Below are 16,954 nucleotides of genomic sequence, written 5' to 3' on the forward strand. Positions count from 1 at the left end.
AAAAATAATCCACTGGTATCCATGTCATATTAGATAAAAAGAGAAGGGATTTTTAACCTAGGTTTGATGAACTTTTAAACATGTAATATAATCAATTTAATTAGTAAATCTATATAATTTATTTGAATTATTTAAAATATTATGAGAAAATGGTCACCTACACACACACACACACACACACACACACACACACACACACACACACACACACACACTTCTTGATCTAGGACTGTGGTTCTCAAATTTTTTGTTCTCAAGGACCCCCTTTAATTATTGAAGATCTCTCAAAGAACTTTTGTTTATGTGTTCTATCTATTGATATTTTCCATATTAGAAATAAAAACATACTGGAAATATTATCAAAATAGATTTGACTTTGTATAATCTCTAGAAAACTCTTGGGGGACCCTAAGGGTCAATGAACCTCACTTTGAGAACCTATAAACTAAAGGAAAGTCTCAGTGGATCTCCTGTGGAAGATTGACAACCCAAATTAGCTATAAATGAAATATGAAGAAAGATACTATCTTCACCCAGAGAAAGAAATAATAAGATAGAATAATTCTATATATTTATGCATATGAGTGTGTGCTTGGTGTAGAATGGTAGCCATCTCTAGGGTAGAGGGGAGGAATGAAAAAATGGGGAAAAAATTACACAATAAATTTTTATATATTTAAAAGAAATAGCAAGCAGTATATAAGTTATTTGCAATTTCATGTGTAATAAACTTTTTTATTATTTTATGTTATGAAAACAGTTGTTTTATTCCAAAAGTTAATTTTTTTAATCACTTGGAAAAGAGTCACAGAGGAAGGCAAGAAAATAATGGGCTATAATTTGCAATATTGAAAGAAATACTCATGCATTAATTCACACATCAATTGAAGAAGCATTCCAAACTATAAGGCTTCAAGGCTATGAGTCAGAAAATATGTTTCCAAAGAATTATTTTCACATCACCCATTGGTAAATGTAGAAGTAAAGAACATGGTAGATAAAAGTAGGCTATAATATGTTACTAGTTAAAAAATGTACAAGAGAAGAAATACATCATCAAAAAGGTATGTGACTGGAAAAAAGAAGGAAGAGCAGGCATGTAGATAAAATGAAGTTTGATTAGTTCCTCTACTCTGCTCTCTACACAATGGCAAGAGATATAAGGAGTTTCTTCTCTGCTCTGACACTCAAAATAGTGATTGTATCCATTGGCGAGCATTTAAGGTAGAACATGAGAAACAGTAGGGTAGAATCTTCTCACCATTGAAATTTTGAAGTTAATATTCCCTTATATTAATATTCTACTACTTCAGTCATTAAATTGAAATAATATTTGTGAATGGCTAAATACATTTTCATTCCTTTAATTGCATTTATATTTATTAGGAAAATTCTAGAAATCAATCATAAATATTTAATTGGCTTAATTACTTGCATATTGCAAGTTTGCCTTACAAAACATTTATACCACTTTTCAATGATATAAATAATGTTTCCTTGTGATTGTCTCCCTTTAACTATGGCTACGCTATTTCAGGAATTTTTTTAGGAGGGTAGTTTCCATATTCTACAGTGAGTAAGATGGTTCTTTAAGTTTAACGTGATCTTAATTAATTTGTTCAATTGGGCATTCCAATTATATTGGAAAATTGTCTTTTCACATCCTTTTTTTCATTGTTCCATTGGAAAATGTATTTATCTGATGGTTATGTAGTAATTCTTTTTAGAGTTTAGATGTCAGTCTTTGTTCCCATAGAATCCTGGCTGATGTGTTTGTCCATTCTGCTTCATTTCTTTTAATTTTAAAATTAGTGTTATTGATTTTGTTTTATCAAAATAATTTTATTTTTAGAGTTAAAAATTCTGTTTATAATAATCTCTTCCATTTGTATTGATAAATAATTTTCCTTTCTGTTTTTCCAGACCTATGATTTTATTAATTTATTTCAATATCATTGAGGAATTATCTTGGAGAGTTATCAGTTAAAAGTGAGAACTTTATTGACTTGGCTATTATCATTCCTACAAGATAATATGTATCACCTACTATTCCACTCATTGTATTTCTATCTTTTTATACTTTAGAAAACAGAAGATTCCTTTTCTTATTTTTTTAATTGTAGAGTTTAGATAATTTATATTCAGTTTTGTAATTGTCAGGTTTGTCTTTTCATTAATCATATGATTGCTTGGGAATAGGCACTTTCTTAATTTTACTGTAACCCCTATTTAAGAAAAATGCTCTAAAAGTTGCTGTCTAATCTTAATTACTATGTAGATTTCCTCAAATGGATACCTACATTTTCAAAGCTAGTTATGAACCTGCTACTGTTTCTATTCGCCATCTGAATTGCTTTTCCATTCCTTTTTCTTTCTCTTTTCCTTCCTTGAAACCCTTGCCAAAAATCTTTAACAATTTAGTCTCTCACATTCTCTTAGAGTTTTCACATTTCTAGCACCCATATTTTGTTTTTGATATGAAGTATGAGAGTTATCTTAAGTAATTATCTATTGTTGGAAGACTTCCTTAATGTAGATGTGTCTTCTATCAAACTTTTCAATATTGGACAACTTTTCAAATATCTATTCAAATATCTTTCAAAGAACATTATTAATTTTTCTGAGTAACTAATTCCGAGTTGATCTCCCTTGCCTCTTAATGCTGTATAGGTTCATTTCTAACTTTTTGCCTCATATCTTCCTTAAGAATGATGTAAGACTCAAATTAATAGTCACTGGTAAGTAATTGTTATCTTCTGAAAATGAACTATTTTTTCATAGTATTATAAGATTCAAATATAACTATAATGTGTTTGGGAATATTGAATCTTGGGTTTTTCCTTATCTATGTCTGGAAAAGTCATTATTTTTTATATATGACAGCTTATTTTGGCTTCTAAAAATGTTCTTGATAATTTCCTCTTGGAATATATAATTCATGTTGGATCTCCTTTTTTGCTTTGATGTCAGTAATTCTGAGGTTGTTATGTCTTGGATTATCTTCTGAATATGACACTTCATTCTCAATGTTCTCCAATTCTTTGAATATGACACTTTACTCTCAGCGTTTTCAAATTCTTTGAATGATTAAGTGGTTTTTAATCACCTGAATTCCTTCTGTATGCTTGACAACAGTTGTAGTTTTTCTTTGCAATGTTTGTTTTTTGATTGTTTCTACTTTTTCTTTAGTTTCCATTATTATTTCTATATTGTTAATTTTCATCATTATGCCCTCCTGATTTATTTTTATTGTTTATTTTTTAATTCTTGTTTGAACTTATATCAATTTTAATTGCTTTTCTTCAACATCTTTGTGTAACAGATGTTAAAACTACTGTTATTTCTTGCTTAATTTATTTTCCTGTTTCATTTTACCATTTGAGAATATTTTCCAGAATATCTTCTTTGCTTTCACTTTCTACTTGTATTATTTCCATCACTTTAGGTACTTCAATTGACCCTTTGTCTTTTTAAATGATATGCTACTTTTCTCTTGTTCTCTAATTTGATTTTTTTCTAATATGTATAAATTTATAATGTCCATTAGAAAAATTTTTTATTTATTTTGTTGCTTTTAAGGAGAATATGGAGAATCTCTCCAACATCTTTACTAAAAGGTCTTTCCCTTGTATTACAGTTTCTTATACATATATTTTATCATCCTCTCTTAAATTATTTAAAGGCATAGTCTATCTTTTCAACCCCGGTAGCAAACTAACCAGCATTTTGCACACTGCAGAATCTCAGTAATCTTTGCTACATTATTAAAAGAATGATAATTTAAGTGTTTATATTTAAGTAAATTATGAAATTAAATTATAATAATTGCATAATTAAACAATTTTGTTAAAGTTAGATTTCTAGATGATGGTGGTAGTGGCGGTGGTAGGCATGATATGATGATGATGATGATGATGATGATGATGATGATGATGATTAGAAAAATAGATCTTAAAGTCAGGGAAACCTGGATTGCCCTGACATAGTATTTGCATGGTGCTGGACAATTTATTTATGTTCTTAATGCCTCCATCATTAATGCAAAGTACAGATTGAGAGAGAGAGAGAGAGAGAGAGAGAGAGAGAGAGAGAGAGAGAGAGAGAGAGAGACTTGGACTCAAAGGTCACACCCTTCAGTGCCACCCAAGCCAATGAGTACTGTTTTAGCCACTCCTTGGGTACCACCCATACACTTTGAAGAATACCTGGAGCCAGGTGCTTAACCACTCCTCAAACACCACTCTTGTCCCACCCACTGAAAATGTGTTTAAGCAGAGTTCCCTGGAGTCCAGTGCTCTCTCCCTCTAAGCCACACTCAGATGGTCTTACCTTATTGCTGGAACACAACCAGCTCCATGTGGCTGACTCTATGTTGATCTAAGCATTTTTTCTCTTCTCTTTTCTTTCATGAGCTTTCTGCCATTTCCTTCTCCCTTCTTTCCTCTGTTTCTTTTCTTTCCCCTTTTTTCCTATTTTAACCTTATTATTCTTTTTCCAACTTGCCCTACTTGCTGTTCCCCTAAATATAATGTATTGTGTGGTGGGTTGTGAGTGGGGGGTGGATTGGGGGGATTTGGTATGGGATTGGTATTGTGGGTGGTATGGGTAGGTATTGTGATTGGGGTTGATGTTAATGTTGTATGGGTGGTGGGGAATGGGGTGGGGGGGGGGATTTGATGGGTTGGATTGGGGATGGTGGGGTGTGATGGGCAATGCTATCCCCATCCAGAGGAAGACAAACAAAAAAAAAATCTTTTTTAATTTAAAAAACCTTTCAGAATCTGATGAACACTTTAAAAAGTCTCTCATTTTATCTCTTTCCCTTAATTCTAATTCCTTATACCAAAAATGACTAATCTGTAAACATGTATGTTCAATGTTAACCTAATTATTCACAAAGGGGGGGAAGGAGGGTTGAAGGAAATTTTGTAACTTAAAAATATACATATGCTTATGGATGAATGTTGAAAATTCATAACATATATTTGTAAAAATGAAATATCAATTTAAAAATTTCTCCTCTCCTCTCTCTCTGTCTCTCTGTCTCTCTGTCTCTCTGTCTCTCTGTCTCTCTCTCTCTCTCTCTCTCTCTCTCTCTCTCTCTCTCTCCTCTTTAACAATATGGCCCCAGCTCATGAGGCTGGATCTATATATTGTCTAAGCTTCTCTGACTCTCTTCTCAGCTTTTTTTCTCTTTTCCCTTTTTAAATTCTTCTTTCCCAGTTTGTAACTATCAATATGGACCCCTCCTTCATGCCAGATCCTCAAGGGCCCCAGCCTAGTATTGACTTCTGGGTGTGTTCTGGTTCTTTTCCTCTTTCCCCTCAAAGCATTTTTAGCCTTAAATTTGTTATTCAGTTTGACCTTAAATAGTTTACTTTCTTGTTATCTCTCCAAGAGTTTCTTCTGTGAACTGCTTGTTGTCACCTGTGTATTTTCTATAATACTTGTGAATTTGTGCATTAAAATCTACGTCTTTCATACCTCAGGAGTTAGTCTGTGAGTTTGCAGAATGAACTGCAAAATTTAAATCCTTTCCCTAAGGGCACCCCATTTTCCTGTCATCATCATGAAGCTTGCATGTGCCATTATGAGTAGTAGAGTTTTCTCAATCCAATGTTCCCTAAACCAATGAAATCATAGACCCAATCCAAAAATAACTGTAACTCTACCATAACGGACATTTGAATAATTTTTTAACAGTTGAAAGAGTTTTCCATATGGATCTTAATGTCAGTGCTTCCTTTATAAAGCTTTTCATGGGCATTTAGAAACAAACATATGGGTGCTGTTTTCATATATAGTTAGATGCCTTTGTTCATCTTAATATTTTCCTTAATCAGTAGAATTCTTAAGGATTTCTAGGAATAATTCATAGAAATAAGAAATAATAAAGAAACCTAGAAGTGGCACCAGGTTATATACACATTGTTCATGCATTGTTTCATTTCACTCTGTTAACAAATTGGGGTTAGTTCCTGTAAGTCTTCCATTTCTCATTTTACATACTAGAAAACTGAAACTAAGGGAAGTTAAATGACTTAACCCTATCCCCAAAGTTAGTAAGCTTCAGAGAAAGGACTAGAATCCAGGACTTCCTGACTTTAAGACCAACAATTTAGCTATGATTCCATGTCATCACTTTATAACATAAAATAATAATGTAGTGGATAGTATGACTATGGGAAAGTTATAGCTATTCCTTATATAAGCAAAGCAGTGAAATGGAATCATAGAGGTAGGTTTGATACTTGGTTCTAACATTTACTACATATATGACTTTCAGTCCTTCTAGACTTCATTTCCTCATTTGTGAAATAAGAATTGGATTAGGTCAATGTTGTCTATCTCAACCAGAAACAAGGCCTTTGAGCCTTTCACAAGAATCCCTCTTCTGATATTGACTTAATTTTAAGATGAAATTTTATTTTTGCATTGTATTTTAATTCATTTTGTTAAATAATTACATTTTTAATCAGGTTTCCAGTACTTATGTTGATACCTCTGGACTTGATGTGATACTTTCTAAAGTCCCCAAAAGGTTCTAAGCCACGATCCTCTGATTTTCTAATATGTGGGTAGGGAAAATTTCCATATTCTTTGAGTTCTTCAATAAGGAATGATGGGTTTATCCTGCTTTAAACAGTGGAGTAATATTCCATACAATAACTAGGTAGAGAAAATGTTTTTAAGCTTTCCTTGAACAGGTCCTAACACAGTAGCAAACCCAGGGAAATACATAATGAATTCTTCCCCAAGATGACATTAAAAATAACACTAGTTTTAAACTTTCTTATTTTTGTGACTCTTGAGACAAATTCATTTGTATTATTCATACAATAGTCTCAAAATTATTTAATATCTGAGCTTAGATTTAAACATATGACTTCCTAACCCTTGGACCTGCATTGTGCCACCTACCTGAGTCTCTCAATTACAAATTTTGTATAACACTTTTGGATGAATATTACTCAAAAATACTGACATTAGTAATGTTGTTTGAACCTGCTCTGGTCAAGAGCTAAATTTTACTTGAACAGGGAAATCTCATATTTGTATAGCAATTTAGTAATTTCAATATTCTATCTTGCCCATTACTTTATTAGATCCCTTTGGCATCTATTGAGGTAAACAAGAAAGATCTGATTTCTATTTTACAGATGAAGAATCTGAGATCCAAAGACTTTTGAATGAACAGTTACCACCTGGAAAGTACCTGGAGAAATATGACCAGGATGGTGAGAAGCTTTAATAATATATCATATGATGACCATCTGAAGGTAGTAGAAATGTTTAGCCTGGAGTAAAGAGGACATGATGCTGTCCTGAAGTATTGAAAGAATCCCATATGAGAAAGTGATAACAATAACCCTTCCTTACTCCAGAGGTCAGAACCAGGAGCCATGATTTGAATAACAAAGGAGTGAATTTGTATTGAAGATAAAGGAAATTTTATCAATAGAATGATTAAAAATTAAAGTGAATTAATTAAAGAGATGGTAGGCTTCTCATGATTTTGAATGAAGGCTGTATAACCACTTATTGTTTCTTAGAAAAGGTAGAGTTTGATCTTTGAAGTACCTTCCTACTCTGATATTCTCTCTGATTGTATAACAATTTAATCAAAGAAATAACATAATGCCAAGTCCACCACAAGGACCACCAAATCATGTTATATCATCCCCATCCTGACATCATCAACAAAAAGGACTGATCAATCAACATACTTAATACAAAGCAGCAGGAGCAAAGTATCATTAATTAGAAATAAGAGATGGAATGTTCCAATCCATCTATATTACCTCAAAATACACCTTCTCTCATACCCTAGCCCAAACAATGTAGCACCCTAGGGAAAGAGCCCTCAGCATCAAATCCCCTTTTCCCTAGCCTGGCTGCCCATTCTGCATCCAGTCTAATGAGGCAGTTCAGTGGGAGATCACTGTACCTGAAATCAGGAAAATCTGTGTTCCAATCTGGTCTCAGATTATATCTGTGTGACCCTGGAAAATTTCTGTCTAATTGCTGTTTGCCTTAGTTTCCTCACCTGTAAAATGGAAGAAATAATAATAATAATAATACCTACCTCACAGAGCTGTTAATATGGTGCCTAACACACAGTATATACTTAATAAAGGCTTTTCTTCCCACAACTATCATCTAGAAGGACATACTCTTTAGATAATTTTCTGGGCAACTCCCTTTTGCATGTATTATAGTTCCTATTTCCTCAGTTTAACAAGTTTTAAGTCTATGAAAAACTTCTGAATAGAATGTACTATGAAAAGGAAAGACTAAGAAAAAAATAATAATGTGCACTTCTCACTTTAGGTTGGATCTTTTCCCATTCTGAACCAATATCCTGAGGATGTCAAAACTAAAATTCACTCCTAAATGCTTCCACTTTTTTTGTGCTCAGATTTAGGGATTAAAAAAAGATGGACTATACATCAGTGTTCATTTTTGTCCTTTTATATATTGTTATTAAAACAAAAGAAGTGGCAGCTAAGTGGTGCAGTGGATAAAACACTAGCCCCAGAGTCAGAAGGACCTGAGTTCAAATCCAGTCTCAGATATTTGATATTCACTAGCTGTGGGATCCTGGGCAAGTTATTTAATCATAATTTCCTTGCAAAAAAAATTAAAAGAAGGAGGAGGAGGAGGGGAAGAAGAAAGGGCTATAAAAGAATTAGATCTATCACTTTAAAACATGCCCTCATTCTCCTTTTCCAATTTATTTAACTGGCCCTTTTTGTCCAAACATAAAAAGCATATGTTGAAAGTGATGGTTGTAAGAACCTTCTAAATGAAGCCATCGTCTTGAGAACAGGCTTTAATGCCACCATACCTTATAGCATCAAATCTTTCTCACTAAATCTCCCTCAAAATCAATTTTCCCAAGTCTCTAGGAAGAAAAAAAGATTCATGTCCTGAGGCAATCTCTAAGTGGGAGGGTAGGGGAAGGTAGAAACAAAATGTGATTAGGCAGAATTTAAGATAAATAGAAAGCAAAACTGACTTGAAATCTTGTTTCAAGAGTAGACAACCACATGTTTTTTGAAAGTGATTTCTTTATGGAATTATTCTTACAATTACAGAAATATGTTTTGAATTTAAGTCCTCAAATTCTGTATTGTTAACAGTTCAGTGTTTTTCAGTCAGGTCCAATTCTTCATGGCATCATTTGGGATTTTCTTGGCAAAGATATTGGAGTACTTTGTGATTTCCTTCTCTAGTTCATTTTACAGATGAGAAAACTGAGCCAGTGACTTGGCCAGGGTCACACAGCTAGTACATGACTAAGGCTGTATCTGAACTCAGGTCTTCTTGATCTAGGCCTGGCTCTCTTTCTACTACTAGCTCCTAGTCTTTCCACTATGCAACCCTCCTTCCTTCCACCCACCTTCTCCTACCCTATCTAGTTTATGTCTGTGGCAAGAAAAGAAATTCTAAAGGTTACCAGCATTCCATATTCAGGTGATATATACATGGAATTGAGCTAGCTATTTTTACTCCCCCCCCAAAAAAAAAAGTACAGAAACATATAGAATCCCATAAATTTAAAGAGAATTCCTGTTTTTCTTTTTTTGTTCTGCCATTTACTCTATTTGGTCATTTACACTTGGATAAACAACTATGTATGAAAACTTTGTGATGGCTTTTACAGTCCCTTAAACTTATTGTTTCCTTGCCCAATAATATGGGTCTATTATTTAGTAACAACAAATATTTACTAAACATTAACTGTCTATAAGGTATTATTTCAAGTTCTGGAAAACATGAAGAATTGAGCTGAGTTGTGACCCCTTATATCATTGATTGAAACATGTAATAGGAAGGCGTGGATGTGGAGAGTGCATTAGAGAGTTATAAAACCAAATGCATTTGAACCGTAAGTAGATCATATTATTTCCCCCCCACACACACACACACCCTATATGGGGAACAATATAGCTATATTGACTCACTTTGCTTTTCCATGAACCTAACATTACATCCCTCACCTCTGAGTTTTTGCTCAGGTTGAATTCCATGCCTATTACTCTAACCCTCCTCATTTCCATATAATGCAACTCTCAGGCTCCTTTGAAGCTTGGATCAAATTCTTTTTTTTTTTTTGAAGGGGCCTTTTCCAATGTCTCCATTATTTGTACTTCTTCTAAAACCACTTTGTATATATTCTGTTCAAATTTTTCAATTACTTCTCTATATTCCCCCCAGTAGAATATAAAGTCTTTGAGGGTAGAAATTATTTCTTTTTTCCTTTTACTATTTTTATTTTTTATCCTTAGCACCTAGCCCATTAATAAATTCTTTCTGAATTGAATATCTGAGCTATGAGGGAGAATATCCTCACTCTAATCCAAGGGATCATGGAAAACTTTGTAAAAGGAGTAGTCGTTGAGTTGGGTTTAAAATGATGGGCAAGGAAAATGGGAGAGGAGGGAAAGTAAAAAGCAAAAAAAAAGGGGGAAACATTTCATATGATTTTCAAAATCTAACAGAATTTTTAGTCTAATTCACGAGATTTTATACTTCTAAATATCATTTTAGCTTCACTACACTAAGGAATAAATGTAGCTATGCTTATTTGATTTGCTGTGGAAAGGAGAATTTTCAAAGCATCCTACAAACTGAAGTTTCCAGCTGCTGGTTCTCAAACCCTGGAACAAGCATGTTGTCATTGCTTCTGAAATTCCGGTGCTTCCCGTGGTTAGCCCTTGGCATCCACAGTTGTGGAAACACTGAAGTTCTTCTAGTTTTGGAAAGCATGAGTGGAATATTTCAGTCTAGTTTTGAAAAGCAATATTTTTTTCTCCCTCAAAGATTCATTTCCCTTTGCAACAGGAGGCAGACAAAACAAAACAAAAGAATCTAATAGAGGACAAAAATGGTGATGAGTTTCAAAGAAATGGTAGGAAAATAAAAGGTTTTACACTTTTATTCTTCTTGTTACCCAGTTAATTACATTGGAAACCAAACATCATATGCCTGATTTTCCTCTTAACAACAGAGAGAAGAAAGAAGCTTTCTCTATTCTCTCATACTTGGCTTTCAAGCCCCTATAATCATCTGTAGGGCAAAATCATTCTCCCCATCATTAGCTGTTTATGAGACCTATCATCTTTTTCAAATAATTTGCTAAGAATCATCCAAAGAGCAACACAGATTTCTGATATTCCATGGTGGAAAAATGTCCAGAAAAATACATGGAGGATTAATATAGATCATCCCTTGCCAGAGAAGCTCACTGTATAATGAGAGGGATTCCATACTTGTGGAACAAATTTGCAGAAGACTCCCCTACTTTACAATTCATGGGACAGAGAACTTGTCAACCCAGAAACAGAATGAGGCAATGGAGAGAGCAGAACACTCTACTACTTATGACATGTATCAGCTTGACAAGTCATTTAACGTCAGCATCCCTACCTGTCATAAGAGGAGGCTAGATCTGAAGACCTTAAAGGTGCCTCTTATCAATAAATCCACAAGTTTATGAAGTGATTAAAAAGTCTTAACAAATTTAAAAGTTAATTCACATAAACTTGTATTTTGTGTATCTTCACAGTAATGGTTATGAGACTTGTCTCCAACACAGCTGTTCCATAATGCTTCCCTCCTCCAGCCTTGTCTTTTTTTTTATATAAGCTCCTAACTGTGAGTAAAGTATCAATTCTTTGGGACAATTATGTGCCAAAGTAGCTATGCAGATATTATTGGGAAAATTTTACCCTTTCCAGCTTTCTTAGTATGGATTTCATTCTCTTCTCCTCTTTTCTTCTTTCTTTTTTTCTCCTACTCCCTTTCTCTCTTATCCTTTCCTCTTCTTTTCTCTTCCTATCTCACCCAGGCTAGAAGTGCAGCAGTCACTCATGACTCTATAAATCAGCATAAGAACTCTTATCTGATCTATTCTTCAGATCTCAGTCCACAACTTCTTATCAGCCTGGTGATCTCCTAGTCCTGGAGGCTCACCATATTGGCCCTGAACTTAATGGAAATCTAATCAGCCTTAGTCCTACTTCAGCCCAGAACCCCTGAGCTCAATTTATCATTCATCTCAACTTTCCAGGGGTAGGATGATAGTCATAGGCCACCACACCCAGTCACTGCCTGTTTTTCTATTGATCTTTGGTCAATCATTTTATTTCTCTATATCTCAGGATCTTCATCTTAAAATAAAAAGGTTGAAGTAGATGACCTCTAAAGTCCCTTTCATCTTTCTATCTATGGTCCTATGACCCTACTCTGAGTTTAAAGATAAGGGAACTGGAATTCAGAGATAATAAATAACTTACACCCAGATGCTATGATTTCTAGTTCAGTACTCTATACCATGCTGCCCCTCCAATAGGTGAAATGTTCACAATTTAAATTACTGCATTGCATGATTCACAGAATTGTATTCTCTAGCTTTTCCATTGACACTTTTTTCTCACTTCTTGTAAACACTCAAAAAAGGTTGAGGAAATCATTAATATTATAGTTTTGACTACTTTCCAATTTTGTAAAATTACCAGTACAAGAATTATTTCCCTGCCTTGGCTCAAATTCTACCCTAGCATGATTGTATTTATAGAGATCAATACGTAATAAATAAGATAGATGAGCATCATAACTTTCAAATCGGTTTTTAAAAGTTGCTGTGAATTAAAAATGATAGCCTCACAATTAGGAGACATTTGATCACATTCATAAGCAAGATGCTATGGACATAAACATTGATAGCTCAGTGTTCTTTTTTAGAATCGTTAAACAATATGGATGAGAAAAGTATTTTACATTATTCACAGTGGAACTTTATTTTTAACAGTGCTACCTACATAAATTCATTAATATGGATAAAAAATATTTTGAAGAAAGCAACTTGTTAATGTTGAATAGGATCTTCCCAGGGCAAATTTTGATAAACACTTTGGATAATGGTCAATAAAATTCTGTTACACTGATCAAAATCTCTGTCTGGATGTTTATAAACCATGTACATATAGATTTATTAAAGAGATTCTATTCCAGGAATCCTTAACTCCAGTCCCTTCATCATTTCTCCACTGCCTTACACACCCTTGTTTAATCCCCCTTCCCTTAATCTATTACCTTCAGCTTCTAATCTTTCTTCAATATTCCCTTCACACCACATCACATTACTTATCTCTACAAAACCCTTTACCATCTTTCTATTGCCTACAAACTAATAGTCAAACTCCTTAGACTGGCATTCCAAATCCTCAAAAATTTAATTATACCAATCCGGCTCCACACTACTTTCTCTTCTATGATTCATGTGCCAGCTGGCCTAGATTACTCACCATTCTCTCAAACTTGGGAGAATATTTTCCCAGAAAATTTTACCTATTTGTTTTTCCCTGTACCACAACTATCTTTATCAGTTCAATCTCTAATTTTGTCTAACCTTTCAGGATAAACTCAAATGCCACCTTTCCTATGAGACCTTGCCATATCCCCTGCCATTAGAAGTAGTTATTCATATGATTCTCATTTGCTATTTCTCATTTGGTAACCCTGTAAAGTAAGTGGTTTTATAATTCCCTATTTACAATTGAATAAATTGGGTCAAGCAGAAGTTAAATGACTTGCCCAGTGTCACACAGCTAATATGTGTCCAGAACAGGATCTGAACTCAAGCTCTGTGCTTTAACCACTGTACCACCAACTTCCTTTAATTATACCTTGAACAGACTAATATTTATTAGTAAATGAATGGATGACCGAATGAATGTAGGTGGTATACTTTAAAACAGCAGTCATATAATTCTGACTATAAAATTTCATATTTAAGCAAAATATATTTGATTTCTGAACTCTGCTAATTGTTTATATAATCAAATTCATCTTTTCTTGCTCAAAATTGAAAATACTCACTTATGCAAACTTCATGAAAATATTCTAACTTATCCTCAGTTATCCACAGAAATGTTCACCTTCAAAGGGGTGACCATAACAATGGCCAAAACAATTTTCAGCAATTCTCAGGAGCCATTACATTTAATAGTCAGGTTATTTGACTCCCAGAACAAACTTAATTTTTTCAGATATTTTGTCAAAGGCAATTCTTTTTCATCGGGAAGCTGATGATTTCTGAGGCGTTTCTGTTGGTTCTGATGCTTCCCAGGTAATGAGAGGAGGATAATGATGCTCATTGAAAAAAAGAAACAACTATAACACGAAAATGATTTTATTAGCCTGACCTCTCTTTTGAGCAGTGACTGTGTATTTTGAACTTTTAGCATGCTTCCAAATCTCAAAAACAGCTATAATCATTTCTAACTAGCTATAGGGTATAGTAATAAAAACAAACTATTGCCTGAATGTTCACTTAAAATTAAGGACACCAGAAGGCATGTGCTTCTGCCTTACCAGCACCTGAGTTTCAGTTTTAGTCTGGTTCTAGGAAATGAAGCCACACACATAACCACAATTCAGGAAAATGGTTATATCCAAAAATATTGACTAATTCAGAGTGAACCAAGGTAGGTAGGGTGAGTACAGTTTTGTGCTATTATGGACAAAAGAAACTAAATACTTTCATAAATACATAAAATTCTAGCAGAATACATTTGCTTCTGCTTCATCAACATTCTTGTGTCCTAATCTCTGCATTTGGAGAATAAAGCCATACTTATAACCACAGAACAAGCTTTATTCAGAACTATTTACCCATTTGGAGTGGTCCTGCCTGTAACTTCTGAACAGTTTTATCACAACAAAGGGGGCTCAATAATCATTGATCTAAGGAAAGCAGCCACCAAGGACTTTTGGTAAAACCAGTCATAAGTAAAATTAACAGAGGTGTTAGAATTTCTTTGGTATAAGAAACTGCATTTATCAATATCATTCATTGCCTTTTTTTCATTTACTTGGACCCTCTGATCCAAGGACCTTCTATCACCATCTTCTATCTATAACTACTTGTAAGAAAACTTTATTATACAGGCCTACTACTATCTCAAACTCAGCATGCCCCAAATCACTCTAATTAATCTTTTCTTCTGAACCTGTCCCTGCTCCCATTAATGTGGGAACCTAGATACCAGATTATGCCAGAACAATTCCTAGAAGTTCCTTTCAATTCTTCTATTTCATTGGCATCATTATAGTCTTCCTAGTCAGCCTGTTTTATATCTGCAGGTATCACTTGCACTTAATTCCCCCACCTTCAACCAATCAAAGGCTAAACCTTGAAGATTTTTGCCTCCACTATATCTCTGGAAATTATCTTATCACTTCTCTAGTATGTAAATTGGTATTATCTCTTACCTGGTCATTTGAAAAAGAAAGCTTGCTAAAGGATTTCAGACTTTGAAGCAGGAGTGTACTGGAGTCCACTGCTAAATTTTCAGTTAGAATTTACTCCTCAGATATCAATAAATGCAACATATCAAATCTTGATTTATTATTTCATTGATTATTTGCACGAGATGCACAAATTTAGAGAATCTATTCTAAATATTCGGATGACTTATTTATGCCAAACTTGTGGCAATATAATTTCGCTCATTTTGGTCTGATCAACCAAAGTTGGACATACTGTAACTTGACTTCTACATAGTGATGTTATTTTGATCCTCTTCAAGAATGAAAGACAGAAACATCAATCTAGGCTTGAAAAAGTAATAAAGAAAATGTGAATAATTCAGATTAAATTGAAAAAATGTGTCATACATACATTCCTCATGTTCCCCCCATCTCCGCTATAAAGTCGCTTATTAAACATTTAAAAGGGCACCACTGATTGGAAGGGATCTCAGTGGCCATTAGTTCAGGTCATACATTAAAAAAAAAAATTGCCTTATAAGAGACCATCTAGTCTCTAATTGAATAACTCTAAGCAGGGGGACCCATGAGCTGTCAGAATATACCATTTTTCTTTGGATAGCTCTATTAGTTATTGGGATTTTCCCCCCAACAACAAATCAAAACATGTGTTTTTGCTACATCAACTCAATGTGACTGGTTTGGACATTTGTGACAATTTAAAAAAAAAGGCTAATTCTGCTTGCATGTGGAAGTCCTTCAAATACTTGGATCAACTATCATGTCTTCCTTTCACCATGCAAAACACATCCAGTTCCCTCAACAATCTACGTATGACTTGGGCTCAGAGTCTTTCACCCGTCTTCCTCTGGACATTTTCCAGTTTACCAGAGTCATTTTTTGTAACATAATACTCTAAATGAGAGATTCAAGGCAGCTGGATGGTGGGACTTCTATTTCTTTGTTCCTGGAACCCATTGTTTTCTTGATGCAGTCCAAAATTCTTTTAGTAATTTTGGTTGTTCTAACACTCTTCTGATTTATCTTGAGTGCCATCTTGCAGACTACCAAACCCACCCAGAACAGCTACAAACTAATCATGTTCCCCCCATCTTATATTTATGAAGTAGATTTTGTACCCAAGTCTAAGATTTGTCCTTAATGAATTGTCTTTCAACTTAGCACAATGTTCTAAACTGTCGAGAACATTTTCGTTGCTGATTATTTCAAGTAATGTACTAGGATGGAAAGGAAAAGGAATAAACATTAAGAGAGCTAATATGCACCATTCACTGTGCTAAGCAATATGATTTCATTTGATCTTCATTATAACCCTGTGAGGTAGCTGCATTTATGCTCATTTTAAAGTTGAGGAAAATGGTGCAAATAGAGGTTAAGTGACTGGCTCAGGGTTACATATCCACTAAGGGTCTATGAATATAGGCTGGTTCCAAGCCCAAAGCTCTTTCTATTACATCACCAGTAGTGTCTGTGTAAATAGTAGTGTTATAAAATAGTTTTACCAAGAATCCATATGTAGCAACTTTTTCTAATTGTCATTAATTCAGCATCTGGCCACCAGTGAAACATGAGGAGGTAGACAAGTGTGCCAGGTGCCAATCAGAAGCTATGGTAGACACCCCCAGTTTTTCTCTTAAAACAATTAACACTTTTG

The sequence above is a fragment of the Macrotis lagotis genome, chromosome 3 (genome assembly GCF_037893015.1).
Source record: "Macrotis lagotis isolate mMagLag1 chromosome 3, bilby.v1.9.chrom.fasta, whole genome shotgun sequence".
Lineage (NCBI taxonomy): Eukaryota > Metazoa > Chordata > Mammalia > Peramelemorphia > Peramelidae > Macrotis > Macrotis lagotis.